Raw genomic sequence first — 13,538 nt, 5'->3', positions numbered from 1 at the left:
ACTCTTGCACGTTGACTCTTGCATGTTGACTCTTGCATGTTGACTCTTGCTGGCAGAAATCCAAGGGCAGGGTGAAAGAAACATGTCCTCAAAGTACTCATCTAACTCCTCCTCCCTGGAAGACAGAAAATAGTCAAATCAAAGTTTAATTGGTCGGTACTAGTGTCTGTAAACGTGTCTAGAGGCCTAGCAGGGCTTTGTAAGGGTGATATAATGTTGGACTGCTAAGCTCACCTGGACTCCTCCTCCACGGTGGGGGCTGGGCCTTTCCAGTGGTCTGCCTCCGACAGGCCCTTTGGCTCCTCACTGTGTTCTCCCTCTCCTACATGGCAGGAAGGAGACAATGCAAAACAGAAACACTTTATTCATAAAGAGCTTTTCATGCATTACATTCAATAATATTCATAATGCTTTCAAAAACAAACCCATAAGGGGCTTTAACTAAGGAATTGTTGCGGCACATGCAACATAGTTACAGCACTGAAGGATTAAGGAGGGTCAGAAGAGTCAAGTCCGACTTAAACCTATAAGAGTACGGACAGGCTGCGTTGCCGAATTCTCTGGATGCCTCTTCCCGATAGCTAAACAACCAAAGCTTCTGCGCATGTGCAGGATTCGTTCGGCTGCCGAGAGAACAGGCTAATTTCAATGATGAATGGAGAATGGTGCTTGTTAAATAAAGTTAGATGAAAGCTGAATCAATGTCTGCAAGATCACAGTATTCATACATGACAGAACTGAATATAATAGCATAGCACAACATTACTAAACCTGGGCTCAAAATAATCAAATACTTGTGGATTTGACGATCTGTTATTGAAATACTTGTTTTTGAGTATTTTCAAATAATGTGGCCCGAATCAACTTCTTCTTTTGGAAGTATTTTCAAATAATTATTTCAAATACTATTTTCAAAAACCTGGGTTAAATGCATGTGAAACAGTATAACTTTAGACCGTCCCCTCGCCCATACCCGGGCGCGAACCAGGGACCCTCTGCACACATCAACAACAGTCAACCTCGAAGCATCGTTACCCATCGCTCCACAAACGCCGCAGCCAATGCAGAGCAAGGGGAACTACTACTTCAAGGTCTCAGAGCAAGTGACGTCACCGATTGAAACGCTATTTAGCGTGCACCGCTAACTAAGCTAGCCGTTTCACATCCGTTACACATGGGAGGGCATTTGAGTCAGTGTATTTGAGTATTTTCAAATACCTGCCAATACTTTCCAGGTGTATTCCTAAATACAGTACAATACTCAACTACTTGTCTTTTAAAATATCTGAATACTTACTTCAAAATATATGTGAAAGTAATTGAGATATTTTAAATAGTATTTGAACTCTGGTCTGAATGTTACTGTGAGACAAAACACCACCTCATGTTAGGATGATTGTGCAAACAGAGTGCGCCACTAGGCAAAATATGTGCTTTAATTGAAACAAAACACAGGTAGGCCTAGGCTACACTTCGTTAACACAATCTGCTCTCAAATTTGCTTACTGTACATACAGTTCAAGTCGAAGGTTTACATACACCTTAGCCAAATACATTTAAACTCAGTTTTTCACAATTCCTGACATTTAATCCTCGTACAAATTCCCTGTCTTAGGTCAGTTGGGATCACCACTTTATTTTAAGAATGTGACATGGCAGAATAATAGTAGAGAGAATGATTTATTTCAGCTTTTATTTCTTTCGTCACATTCCCAGTGGGTCAGAAGTTTGCATACACTCAATTAGTATTTGGTAGCATTGCCTTTAAATTGTTTAACTTGGGTCAAACGTTTCAGGTAGCCTTCCACAAGCCTCCCACAATAAGTTGGGTGAATTTTGTCCCATTCATCCTGACAGAGCTGGTGTAACTGGGTCAGGTTTGTAGGCTTCCTTGCTCGCACACGCTTTTTCAGTATTTCCCAGACATTTTCTATGGGATTGAGGTCAGGGCTTTGTGATGGCCACTCCAATATCTTGACTTTGTTGTCCTTAAGCCATTTTGCCACAACATTGGAAGTATGCCTGGGGTCATTGTCCATTTGGAAGACCCATTCGCGACCAAGCTTTAACTTCCTGACTGATGTCTTGAGATGTTGCTTCAATATATCCACATAGTTTTCCATCCTCATAATGCCATCTATTTTGTGAAGTGCACCAGTCCCTCCTGCAGCAAAGCATCCCCACAACATGATGCTGCCACCCCCGTGCTTCACGGTTGGGATGGTGTTCTTCGGCTTGAAAGCCTCCCCCTTTTTCCTCCAAACATAACAATGGTCATTATGGCCAAACAGAAATGTCCTCAGACCAGAGGACATTTCTCAAAAAAGTACGATCTTTTCCCCATGTGCAGTTGCAAATGGTTTTGGAGCAGTGGCTTCTTCCTTGCTGAGTGGCCTTTCAGGTTATGTCAATATAGGACTCGTTTTACTGTGGATATAGATACGTTTGTACCTGTTTCCTCCAGCATCTTCACAAGGTCCTTTGCTGTTGTTCTGGGATTGATTTTCACATTTTCGCACCAAAGTACGTTCATCTCTAGGAAACAGAATGCGTCTCCTTCCTGAGCGGCATGTTGGCTGCGTGGTCCCGTGGTGTTTATACTTGCATACTATTGTTTGTACAGATGAACGTGGTACCTTCAGCCGTTTGGAAATTGCTCTCAAGGATGAACCAGACTTGTTGAGGTCTAAAAACAAAAATCTGATGGCTTGGCTGATTTCTTTTGATTTTCCCATGATGTCAAGCAGAGGCACTGAGTTTGAAGGTAGGCCTTGAAATACATGCACACGTACACCTCCAATTGACTCAAATGATGTCAATTAGCCTATCAGAAGCTTCTAAAGCCATGACATAATTGTCTGGAATTTTCCAAGCTGTTTAAAGGCACAGTGAACTTAGTGTATCTAAAATTCTGACCCACTGGAATTGTGATACAGTGAGTTATAAGTGAAATAATCTGTCTGCAAACAATTGTTGGAAAAATTCCTTGTGTCATGCACCAAGTAGATATCCTAACCGACTTGCCAAAACCATAGTTTGTTAACAAGAAATTTGTGGAGTGGTTGAAAAACGAGTTTTAATGACTCCAACCTAAGTGTATGTAAACTTCCAACTTCAACTGTAATGCAAAACAACAACGTAGCGTACACAACTCAATAAGATCTAAATGCATATTCCCATGAAAATGAATGAGGTCAAATGGTTGGCATGCAGATGCTGCATGGATGTTTCCCCGGTAAAACTTGAAGAATTCTCATTCACAATTGACAGTGAGTAAAGTGAGAATGTGTGTATAAAGCAGTGCTAAAGAAACATGCGTAGAACATGATTCGGTTCTTTAGCTCTGGGAAGAGGCATCCAGGGCATGGCGCCGGGGAAGATGTTTTGAGGTGGGGGTGCTGAAATGTTTTAATTGTGATTTATCAGGGGGTGCTGGAGAACCCTCAGCACCCCTACTTTAGGCGGCTAAGGTCCAGGGGACGGAACGGGTCAGTTACCTTCAGTCCTGCAGCTTCAGCCGTAAGAGTATGGCCCTTGATCTGCACCTTGGCCTTGGAACTTGGCCTTCGTGTGCAGCGGCTGCTTTTATTTACGTCACATTGAAAACCCAGGGTAAGCAGGCCCATACTTCAAGTGCAGCTGAATCCACAATGAAAGTATGACTGTTGTCTGACTGAGGCCTTATGACCAAACTAGCCCATGTGTTTTTAAAATATATATTTTTTAAATGTATTTTAAAAGCACCTGTTGTGAATGAGGACATTAGGGCACGTCCGTTCTGCTTGTCCTGAGGGTGTAAGGTAACGAACCGCTTGACTTTGTAGGGAGGTGGAGAGTGAGAATAAACACTACCTTTGTCTGACTGCTGGGAGTTGTCCTCAGAGTTCCTGGGGGAGGAGCGTTAGGAGGGGCCTGCTGGGGGGAGAGAGAGGTGGAACTCAGTCAGTTCAACTCAGACAGCCAACTATGTGCAGCTGACATTGAGCAACAACAAAAAGCAACCAAAGTGTTGTGATTTTTTTCCTCCTCCATGTGAAACGGCTGCTTTCAGTCAGATATTATGTAATATCTCAAATCAAATCAAATCAAATCAAATTTTATTTGTCACATACACATGGTTAGCAGATGTTAATGCGAGTGTAGCGAAATGCTTGTGCTTCTAGTTCCGACAATGCAGTGATAACCAACAAGTAATCTAACTAACAATTCTAAAACTACTGTCTTATACACAGTGTTAGGGGATAAAGAATATGTACATAAGGATATATGAGTGAGTGATGGTACAGAGCAGCATACAGTAGATGGTATCGAGTACAGTATATACATATGAGATGAGTATGTAGACAAAGTAAACAAAGTGGCATAGTTAAAGTGGCTAGTGATACATGTATTACATAAGGATGCAGTCGATGATGTAGAGTACAGTATATACGTATGCATATGAGATGAATAATGTAGGGTAAGTAACATTATATAAGGTAGCATTGTTTAAAGTGGCTAGTGATATATTTACATCATTTCCCATCAATTCCCATTATTAAAGTGGCTGGAGTTGGGTCAGTGTCAATGACAGTGTGTTGGCAGCAGCCACTCAATGGTGGCTGTTTAACAGTCTGATAGCCTTGAGATAGAAGCTGTTTTTCAGTCTCTCAGTCCCAGCTTTGATGCACCTGTACTGACCTCGCCTTCTGGATGATAGCGGGGTGAACAGGCAGTGGTTCGGGTGGTTGATGTCCTTGATGATCTTTATGGCCTTCCTGTAACATCGGGTGGTGTAGGTGTCCTGGAGGGCAGGTAGTTTGCCCCGGTGATGCGTTGTGCAGACCTCACTACCCTCTGGAGAGCCTTACGGTTGAGGGCGGAGCAGTTGCCGTACCAGGCGGTGATACAGCCCGCCAGGATGCTCTCGATTGTGCATCTGTAGAAGTTCGTGCTTTTGGTGACAAGCCGAATTTCTTCAGCCTCCTGAGGTTGAAGAGGCGCTGCTGCGCCTTCTTCACGACGCTGTCAGTGTGAGTGGACCAATTCAGTTTGTCTGTGATGTGTATGCCGAGGAACTTAAAACTTGCTACCCTCTCCACTACTGTTCCATCGATGTGGATAGGGGTGTTCCCTCTGCTGTTTCCTGAAGTCCACAATCATCTCCTTAGTTTTGTTGACGTTGAATGTGAGGTTATTTTCCTGACACCACACTCCGAGGGCCCTCACCTCCTCCCTGTAGGCCGTCTCTCGTTGTTGGTAATCAAGCCTACCACTGTTGTGTCGTCCGCAAACTTGATGATTGAGTTGGAGGCGTGCGTGGCCACGCAGTCGTGGGTGAACAGGGAGTACAGGAGAGGGCTCAGAACGCACCCTTGTGGGGCCCCGTGTTGAGGATCAGCGGGAGGAGATGTTGTTGCCTACCCTCACCACCTGGGGGCGGCCCGTCAGGAAGTCCAGTACCCAGTTGCACAGGGCGGGTCGAGACCCAGGGTCTCGAGCTTGATGACGAGCTTGGAGGGTACTATGGTGTTGAATGCCGAGCTGTAGTCGATGAACAGCATTCTCACATAGGTATTCCTCTTGTCCAGGTGGGTTAGGGCAGTGTGCAGTGTGGTTGAGATTGCATCGTCTGTGGACCTATTTGGGCGGTAAGCAAATTGGAGTGGGTCTAGGGTGTCAGGTAGGGTGGAGGTGATATGGTCCTTGACTAGTCTCTCAAAGCACTTCATGATGACGGAAGTGAGTGCTACGGGCGGTAGTCGTTTAGCTCAGTTACCTTAGCTTTCTTGGGAACAGGAACAATGGTGGCCCTCTTGAAGCATGTGGGAACAGCAGACTGGTATAGGGATTGATTGAATATGTCCGTAAACACACCGGCCAGCTGGTCTGCGCATGCTCTGAGGGCGCGGCTGGGGATGCCGTCTGGGCCTGCAGCCTTGCGAGGGTTAACACGTTTAAATGTCTTACTCACCTCGGCTGCAGTGAAGGAGAGACCGCATGTTTTCGTTGCAGGCCGTGTCAGTGGCACTGTATTGTCCTCAAAGCGGGCAAAAAAGTTATTTAGTCTGCCTGGGAGCAAGACATCCTGGTCCGTGACTGGGCTGGGTTTCTTCTTGTAGTCCGTGATTGACTGTAGACCCTGCCACATGCCTCTTGTGTCTGAGCCATTGAATTGAGATTCCACTTTGTCTAAACACTATAGTAGGTGTTTATAAGATGTTTATGAATGGGTTTGAGTTTTCAAATGCTCATGTTTCTAAATGTTGTATTACACCATTAAGACATTAGTACAAACACCTTCAGCACTTTTCATTTCATCACCATGGCCTGTTGTTTGCGTCTACCTACAGCCATAGTTGTACAAAGATATGAAATGGTAGAGTCTTGTCTTTCTGTCTCCTCTGATGTTTGTCTCTGCTTTCTTGGATCTTTTTGCCTGTGGTTCAACTTGATTTTCCTCAGACGACTTGTCTCTGCTTTCTTCTTTTTTCTTCTTGGCGATCACCTCCTTTCTCCTGAAAAAAAAACGAGTCCCTTGTTGAAGTTCAGCCAATCTTCAAACATTAATTGTGACATTTTGACACCGCTAAAAGGGGCCAGAGACCCCATTAGTGGTCAATGGATGAAGATAAACTGACAGGGAACAATTAGCAAGTCAACTTCCTGGGATGATAGTTTAAAGGAGCACTCGAGGCAGAGTCCTAGAAAATACCACCTGTTAGTATAGCAAATAATTGGAATAGTGCTTATAGCCTAGTGGTTAGAGTGTTGGGCCAGTAACTAAAAGGTTGCAGGATCAAATCCCTGAGCTGACAAAATACAAATCTGTTGTTCTGAGCAAGGCAGTTAACCCAAAGACGTGGATGTTGATTACGGCAGCCCCCCGCACCTCTCTGGATCAGAGAGGTTGGGTTAAATGCCGAAGACACATTTCGGTTGTAACTGACTAGGTATCCCCCTTTTATCATCTAGGAAATTATCATTTTGACAGACTGCTTGATATCAATACATAAACTTTAAAGTCCTACTCCAGTCTCCTTTTCATTTCATTTAACACCTGATTTACTTCACAAAAGGCACATCTCAATAGTTGGTCCAGGTCAGTCATGACATAGCACAAAGGGTGGACCTTTCCTATTTTGTTCTCAACTTGAATGCTGACATGCAAAACATTTTGGGACTATGTCAACAATGGACTAATGAAACAATTACAAAAACATTGTTTTTGGGTGGAGTTTTCTTTTAAGTGTGTGAATATTCCTGTACTTACATGTGGGATATTGTTTTTCAACAGGAAAAGCTTTAAAAAAAAGTTAATCTAGCATGTTCTGAGTTTCTTCAGGGATCACAATACGAAAGGGAGTCATTCTTTAGGCTTCATTAATGCGATTTGCCCCACCATGATACCGGCGTGAGGCTTGAAGGCCCAGCCCTAGCTTAGACGGCCAGTGGCAGGTAGCCTAGCGGTTGTGAGCGCTGTGCCAGTTTCCGAAAGGTTGCTGGTTCGAACCCCTGAGCTAACGAGGTGGAAATCTGTCAATGTGCCCTTGAGCAAGGCACCCAAATTGCTCCTGTCAGTTAGGCTGAATAAGCACGTGTGCTAAATGACTAACATGTAAACAACAGAGCTCTTACTGAGTTTGACCCATGTGTTTCTCTTCTCTCCCTGCTCCACATGGGCAAAGTTCACGTCCCAGCTCTTCAGGTCCTCCTCCTTCTCACAGAGGTTGTTCCCACACAGAAAGTGGCCTTCAAAACACAGTGTCAATACAATAGAGACATTATTCAACTGCATTGCCATACCATACAGAGTAGAGAAATTTAGAGCGTCAGATTAAGGTATTAAGGTGTAAAAACACTGTACTTGCATGACTGTACCTCCAACCCTGCATCTGGGCAGGTTTGGTTAATGAGAACAGGCTAGAGGGAAATCATGTTCAGGTATATGAAGTTTATTCCTTATTTTGAGGACACCGTGCAGATACATAGGATAGTCTGCAATGCGAGAAATGCCAATGTAAAGCTCAACAAGGGTGTGTTCTCCTGTGCTGTTCATTATGACATTGTTCACTAATAATCAAGCTCAATGGGAGGAACATGTACATGGGTAATGTAGGAGGCAGGAACCAGGGCTGGCCAGTGGCCATGCCTTCACCATGAACTTATGCAGCAGATTAGGAGAACTAACGCACCAGGTTAGGAGAACTTACGCACCAGGTTAGGAGAACTAACGCACCAGGTTAGGAGAACTAACGCATCAGGTTAGGATAACTTATGCAGCGGGTTAGGTGAATTAATGCAGCGGGTTAGGAGAATTTACCCAGCGGGTTAGGAGAACTAACGCAGCAGGTTAGGAGAACTAACGCAGCAGGTTAGGAGAACATACGCAGCAGGTTAGGAGAACTAACGCAGCAGGTTAGGAGAACATACGCAGCAGGTTAGGAGAACTAACGCAGCAGGTTAGGAGAACATACGCAGCAGGTTAGGAGAACATACGCAGCAGGTTAGGAGAACATACGCAGCAGGTTAGGAGAACATACGCAGCAGGTTAGGAGAACATACGCAGCAGGTTAGGAGAATTTACGCACAAGGTTAGGAGAACATACGCAGCAGGTTAGGAGAACATACGCAGCAGGTTAGGAGAACATACGCAGCAGGTTAGGAGAACATACGCAGCAGGTTAGGAGAACATACGCAGCAGGTTAAGAGAACATACGCAGCAGGTTAAGAGAACATACGCAGCAGGTTAGGAGAACATACGCAGCAGGTTAGGAGAACATACGCAGCAGGTTAGGAGAACATACGCACCAGGTTAGGAGAACATACGCACCAGGTTAGGAGAACATACGCACCAGGTTAGGAGAATTAACGTACCAGGTTAGGAGAATTAACGTACCAGGTTAGGAGAATTAACGTACCAGGTTAGGAGAATTAATGTACCAGGTTAGGAGAATTAACGTACCAGGTTAGGAGAATTAACGTACCATGTTAGGAGAATTGCTAGGAAAAGTAACTTCCGGTCGTATTTGTACTCCATCTAGTCACAACCTTGGGCCTCACCTTACCACAGGCTGCTGGAGGTGGCTACATTCCATGAGCTGCCTACTTCACATGCAGGCTAATTAACACATGATCTGCCAGACAAGAATGAATTCTCTCTGATGTTGGTGGGTCATTCAAAGAATAGCGTCCCTTTGATATTTTAAGTAGGAACTGTGCATCAATACTGAATTTTAAACGTTTGTTTTATTAAATTAAGTGACCTTTAAAATAAATCACATGGAACATTTAATACATCAAAATTGTTATATGAATAAAGTCTCGCTAAAGTGGCCTAAATCTATATGGGACACCATACAGGAAGGTATGATGACTGACATGCTTGGCAAGGTAGCCCCAGCACCACCAGACACAACGTTGATAGGTACAGTATCTCTGTACTTGCACAATGATATGTTAGTAGAACACCTCTTCTACAATATTGTGTTTTTCTGACATTTAGGAAGATTAGAACCCACTTAACCCCAACATTTCACCATTATTGATTTTTTTTCTCTCACCCATCTACACACAACGTCCAATAACGATAGTGACAAAACATGTTTGTAGATATTTTGACAAATAATTTGAAAATGAAATACAGAAATATCTCATTTATTCAGACCCCTGAGTCATTGGCAGCGATTACAGCTGCGAGTCTTTCTGGGTAATTCTCTAAGAGCTTTGCAAACTTGAACTGTACAATATTTGCACAGTATTCTTTTTTTTTTTAATTCTTCAAGCTCAGCCATTTTCAGATTTTCAAGCTGATTTAAGTCAAGACTGTAACTAGGCCACTCAAGAACATTCAACGTCGTCTTGGTAAGCAACTCCAGTGTACACTTAGTGTACAAAACATTAGGAACACCTGCTCTTTCCATGACATAGACTGACCAGGTGAATCCAGTTGAAATCTTTGATCCCTTATTGATGTCACCTGTTAAATCCACTTCAATCAGTGTAGATGAAGGAGAGGATATGGGTTAAAGAAGGATTTCCAAGCCTTGAGACAATTGAGACATGGATTGTGTATGTGTGCCATTCAGAGAGCGAATGGGCAAGACTAAACATTTAAGTGTCTTAAAAACGGGGTATGGTAGTAGGTGCCAGGAGCACCGCCATGTGTGTCAAGAACTGCAATGCTGCTGGGTTTTTCACGCTCAACTGTTTGTGTGTATCAAGAATGGTCCACCACCCAAAGGACATCCAGCCAACTTCACACAACAGCGGGAAGCATTGGAGTCAACATAGGCCAGCATCCCTGTGGAACGCTTTCGACACCTTGTAGAGTCCATGCCCCGTTGAATTGAGCCTGTTCTGAGCAAAAAGGGGGAGCTTGCATTCAATTGCCCCTCCCCGTTGCGCACAACATGCTTCCATTCCCCCTGTCTCAAAGGGAGTGCTGGCTCTGTTACGGTCAACCCTGTTACTTTAATTGCTACTTTTCCCTGTTACTTTGATTGCCATTTTTCTTAATTTGACCTCTTGAGATGGGAAAATGTTTTTTTAATGAAGTGAAACATGCTCTTTATGACAAAATATTATAATTAGGTGAAATAAAAATGTGTTTTTAAAAAGAACTACACTACCCAAAATGCCCTCTTTTCATGGAACAACCCTGGTAGCTGTTATTATAAAGCCTATTACACAATCAAAAGTCAGTTACTCTATAGGGAGAGGCCCATTCTTAAGAGAGACAGTTCTGAATGGAATCGCCGTTTCATTTCAATTTGGACAAACTGTAGCTGCCTTCTTTTCAGTTTGACTTTCCAAAACATGTTGTAAAGCTTCACCAAACAGCTGTCCCAAAACATGTTGTAAAGCTTCACCAAAACACTGTTCCAAAACATGCTGTAAGGTTTCACCAAACAGCTGTCCAAAACATGTTGTAAAGCTTCACTAAACCGCTGTCCCAAAACATGTTGTAAAGCTTCACCAAACCGCTGTCCCAAAACATGTTGTAAAGCTTCACCAAACAGCTGTCCAAAACATGTTGTAAAGCTTCACCAAACAGCTGTCCAAAACATGCTGTAAGGTTTCACCAAACAGCTGTCCCAAAACATGTTGTAAAGCTTCACCAAACAGCTGTCCCAAAACATGTTGTACTGCTTCAGCAAACAGCTGTCCCAAAACATGTTGTACTGCTTCAGCAAACAGCTGTCCAAAACATGCTGTACTGCTTCAGCAAACAGCTGTTGCAAAACATCCTCCACATAACAGAGATAAATTATGATTATGTCACAAATAATTTCACAAATATTGTTTATAAAAATAAATGCTGATGCTATGTTGAACTTGAGGCAAAGTGATTAAGTGAACCAAGACTCTGAATTGGGTGTCTGTCCCATAAAAAGAAAGACATGCTGCTGAAAGATATATTCTAAACTCTGATTAGAATATTTGACAACTGTTTATATTGCTTTGGACTTTGGAACCGACAGTATCCAACTCATAACAAAAACAAATTGTGTGCAGACACGTTGAAAGGTGAACTACTGGCCTTGCTGGATCAATACATCTTTCCATGTACACTGACTGTTTACCAGTGACCAGACCACTAAAATAGTAAACACAGGGATTTGACACAAGGAGTTTCACTTGTCAACCTCACAAAGCCAAAAGGGCATCAGCAATTACAATGCCATGTCATCCTGTCTCAACATGACGTAACCCCTACATACTTCAGACTGGGGATTTTCTAAACACACGTTTAGCGGCCACGGTCTTATAGCACGGATACACCAATAATGTGTGACTGCGGCGAGTACTTTACGAACCGAGTGCAAAACAATTTTACTGATGTCAACAGCTCACTGAAAAATCGGTGGACGAACGGGGGATCGACGTCCGGTGCGATGTATGCGACCCTCTGCTACCGCACGGCAAACGGTACCGGAGCGCCAAGTCTAGGTCCAAGAGGCTCCTAAATAGCTTCTACCCCCAAGCCATAACATGAACATCTAATCAAATGGCTACCCAGACTATTTGCATTGCCCCCCCTGGAACGCTGCTGCTACTCGGTTATTATCTATGCATAATCACTTTAATAACTCTACCTACACGTACATATTACCTCAATTACCTCGACACCGGTGCCCCGCACATTGACATTGACTCTGTACCGGTACCACCTGTATATAGCCCGGATATTGTCATTTACTGCTGCTCTTTAATTATTTGATACTCTTCTCTCTTACTTTTTGTTTGTTTGTTCTTTTCAAAAAACTGCATTTTAAGGGCTTGTTGTATTCTGCAGCATGTGACAAATGAAATATGATTTGACCAAACTGTTGAATTGTTTGACACACTTTTGAAGTGTCAACTAGGTGTCAAGGAGCATGCATTGTCACATGGTAAAAGTACACGGACGGACCATTGGCATATGGGGATGCACAGACACAGTCTTAGCTAAGCACACATGCTTGGTTCAGAAGATGTATCAAAACAGATGGCATGTAAACAGTGTGCTATGGCTCAGACAGTAAGAGGGATGGCAGACACGAACACATCAACCAGAGAGAAGACAAGAGACACAAAGCTGAGGAGAGAAAGTCCTTACAAAAGCATCAGGTCAAAATGAGGGTGGAAAAGGCAACGGATGTTAAATAAAATATGAATCGATTATAAAACCTCTTATATGGTATGAATTTATTGTTACTGAACCCTTCCTATTATGGCCAAAACAGGCAACTGATGCTTTTTGCACATGATTAGGTCAATACTAATAGATTACCTAACTTAAAAAACATGACCTGTGACACAGCGATAGCATGAAACTAGTGAATCACTCTGCTACAACATGGCCGTGGCATTGGCCAGAGAGAGAACATGTCTGGCCTCCGACTGACTCTTACACAAAGACCATGTAGATGACCTGATCTGATTCCAGGTCACGGATTGGTCATTGTATCCCATTGAGGAGTGAAAGACCATTGGCTGTGAATCTTGATGATCTGAGTCAGCCTTTAAATCCCTCGCCACTTCCTACAGAATGGCAGTAAACGAGGGCGGGATTAGCTAGAGTGACTTAATCAGGTACAGCATATTGGCTTATTCAGCTTTCTCAGAGCGGCAAGAATAGATCATTGTGTTCAATGCATTACTTAAAGTGTGTCAGTGCTCTCACCTCGCAAAAGCACTTCTCATGAGCCTATTCTATTTATACTCTATCACCCACAAAGCTGATGAAGACATTTGGAAGTGGTAACAACTTAAAGGGTCAGTGCAGTCAAAAACGTCATTTCCTATGTTTTTTTTTTTTTTTTTTAACACCACCCTTTTAGGTTCGAATAATACTGTGAAAATGATGATAATGCCCTTTTAGTGTAAGAGTTGTCTGAAAAGACCACCTGAAATGTCTACCTGTTTTGGTCAGATGGAGTTTTGGCCTGCCTATTAAATGAGTTAATAGACCAATAAGAAAGAGTTCCAAGGTAGTTTTCTCTGGCAAAATTCTTGCATGAGACAAAGCCATTTTTGTTTCTTCTTAACCATTTTAATTGAAAACAATCATGGTA

At 43.1% G+C, this 13,538-nt stretch overlaps 1 long non-coding RNA gene across 2 annotated transcripts; it reads right to left on the bottom strand.

Annotated features, from left to right (window-relative positions):
* Positions 1-234: 234 nt before the first annotated feature.
* Positions 235-11,984, bottom strand: LOC115106379 (uncharacterized). Of its 2 annotated transcripts, none has more exons than XR_003860033.2 (4): positions 7,618-11,984; positions 6,331-6,497; positions 3,853-3,915; positions 235-322 (listed from the first exon to the last, which is right to left on the bottom strand). It is a non-coding gene; the product is annotated as an uncharacterized LOC115106379 (long non-coding RNA). The 2 variants fall into 2 exon arrangements; XR_003860034.2 differs by having other exon boundaries at positions 3,853-3,912.
* Positions 11,985-13,538: the final 1,554 nt, after the last annotated feature.

The sequence above is a fragment of the Oncorhynchus nerka genome, linkage group LG23 (assembly GCF_034236695.1).
Source record: "Oncorhynchus nerka isolate Pitt River linkage group LG23, Oner_Uvic_2.0, whole genome shotgun sequence".
Lineage (NCBI taxonomy): Eukaryota > Metazoa > Chordata > Actinopteri > Salmoniformes > Salmonidae > Oncorhynchus > Oncorhynchus nerka.
This window is presented reverse-complemented; position numbering and strand designations above follow the sequence as displayed.